A 3,111-nucleotide genomic window follows, 5' to 3' on the forward strand; every position below is an offset into this window, starting at 1 on the left:
CCTTATATACTTTACTTTTTATTTATTATAGCTCTATTACTTTATAAATAAATTATAAAGGCCTAATAATTAGTAAGTAAATATATAACGTTAGTAATAGATTAATAAGTATATTATAAGTAATCCTAATTTTACTAAATAAGTGTAATAGATTAAGGCTAAGTTATATTAACTATATAGTAGATACTATATAAAGGTAGCCTTTTATACTACTTTATAAGGCTATAAGCTAGGTAATTTAGCCTTACTTAATTTAAGCACTACTAACTATATATTTAACTATATATTATAGTTTATTACGTTAGTAGTAGCCCTAATTAGTAACTATATCTAGGCTAGTACTACCTAAGTTATAATTAAAGGATATAGTACTATAAAGATTACTTTAAAGGGTGCTAATAGCTTACTAATAAAGCTCTATATATATAACGTAATATATTATAGCGTATTTACTATATTACTTATTTTTTATATAAGGCTACGCTAGTAAGGTATATAGTAGGACATAAGCCTAGGTAATAATTACTTAAGGCGTATAAATTACAGCCTTATAAGCTATATTAAGGAATAAGCTAACTAATAAGTACTTAAATATTATAGGTAACGTAGCTATAGCTAAGAAAGTAAAGGCGCTTTTACTATACACTTTACTAATAACTTACTACTAACCCTATAAGTAAGAAATAAATATATAACGTTAATATAGTAATAACTACTTTATAGTAATATAATAATATAGTATAAGCGTCTTAGCTACTTAGGTGCTAAGGCTTTATAAAGAATTATAAATACTATATATAGAGTATATCTAACCTAAGTTAACGCTATAATAATATAAGACTATAATTTATATAGTCTTAGTAAAATAAAACAGCAGATTTACTACTAACCTTATAAATCTATTATAAATATAGCGCTAGGTAATTACCTAGCGCTAGACTTCTATAATCTTAAATAAGGCTATATAGGATACTGCTTAGTAATAATAATCTTAGATTAGGTAATAGGCCTAGCGTAAGACTTCTACCTATATAGCTACTACTAAGATACTATTAAATTAATAATAAAGGGCTTCTTTATAATACTAAAGACTAAATATTTAATTACACTAAAAGTTATTAAGGCTAACTAAGAAATCCTATACCTTAAGTAACTTATAGATATACTTTTTAATTATAAAATCTTTATTAAGCTGTTAGTAGTAAATACTTAGGCTTAGAATAGTAGCGCTAAGTAGATTACTATAATAATTAAACTTAAGGCGTAATATATATATATTAATATAAAATTACCTAAAGTCTTAGAGCTTAAGATTATAACTATAGCTATATATCTTTATAATTAAACGTTATTAGCAGCTTAGGGGTAAAAATTCTTATATTAATTATTTTACTTATATTTTATACTTAATAAGTATACTAAGCCTTTACTAATAGTAAAGCTAGATCTTTTATATTTATAAGCCTATAGCTACTAAGCGTACGCTCTAACTATAGACGTATAACTATTATAAAATTATTAGTAAAAGCTTACTACGCGCGTATAGATTAGATTTCTTATTAGATATATATTTAGTAACTTATATTATATCTAGTATCTAGTGTAAAATAAGGTCTTTACTATATATAATATAATATTTAATAAAAAACAAACCTTTAATAAGTTAATAAACAGACTACTTAATAAGCTTTATAAAGCTAATCTTATAGTAATTTAATAATAAATTAATAAGCTAATAGTAGCTAGTAATTAATTCTTAATATATAAAGAAGCTAATAAGGAAATAGATAAAGTAATTAAACACACTAATATTACTCTACTAGGCGCTCTATAATTAGGTAACGTACTAGAATATCTATATAAGTAGGTAAAATTTACGCTTCTCTTTACTCTACTACTATTACTACTAAGCGCCTTTTTTATAGCCTTTATAGATATTAACGTAGGGGGTAGTAAAATAGGAACTAATAGTTCTAAATTAATTAATCTAATAGCTAATAGTTAAATAACTAATTTAATAGCTAATAGCTAAATACTTACTAATAGTAAGGTAATTAATAGGTAAATACTTAAATTAATAGCTAATAGCCTATTAATTAATTTATTAATAGCTAATAGCCTATAAGCTAGTAACTTACTAACTATAATTAGAGCTAATAATAGTTTAAATAATTTATTAATAGCTAATAGCCTATAAGCTAGTAACTTACTAAGAACTAATAGTTCTAAAATAATAAGGATAGTAATCCCTTATACCTTATTTTATCCTTATGTAATTAATTTATAAGACGTTACTAAGCGTAAAAAGGTGTTAAATTCCTAAGTAACTACAGCTAGCCTATTAGGTAATCTCTAGCTAGAGGTAACCTTATTTAAAGGCGTTATAAAAGGGTATTATCCTACTATGTATATAGGTAGTTAGATTATGCTAAGGACTTTATTTAAGGCTGCTTTCCTTATAGGGCTTACTTTATAGTAAAAGATTACAGACTATATATAAGGCAGCTTATAGGTAATAACGTAGTCTAGTACTTTATAAAGTTAACTAATAAGTAAAGATTACTACCTTTAGCTAAAGTGCGCCTAAGGCTACTTAATTAACTATATAACGCCTAATAAGTATAATAATTATAAAGACGTTACTAGTAAATTACTAGTATGTAATAGAGAAGTTACTAGACTTTATAAGCTAATAGGTATATATTAGAAGTTACTACACCCTCTACTAATCTATAGGTAGTTAAAATCCTACCTATATAAAAAGTAATTTAAAAATACTAAAAAAGTATACCTATATAGGCATAAAATATTAAAATCTTAGGTAATAGTGCTATAAGTAGTAGCTAAAGGGTATTAAATCCTTAGCTACTACTAGGTATATACCTATAAGCTTAATAAATATAGTTAATTAACTAAATTTAAAGTAAGACTTATTATTTATAGTAACTAATAAGTAAAAGATCTATAAGATACTTATATAGCTATATTAGTAAGTATATTATTTAAAATACTTATAGTAATAGCTACTTATTTTAATCTAGAATTACTTTAATATAATATAGTTAATATATTTATCTATACTACTATTAATAAGGTAGTATTTATAAAGAT

Source organism: Colletotrichum graminicola (genome assembly GCF_000149035.1).
Source record: "Colletotrichum graminicola M1.001 genomic scaffold supercont1.12, whole genome shotgun sequence".
Taxonomy (NCBI): domain Eukaryota; kingdom Fungi; phylum Ascomycota; class Sordariomycetes; order Glomerellales; family Glomerellaceae; genus Colletotrichum; species Colletotrichum graminicola.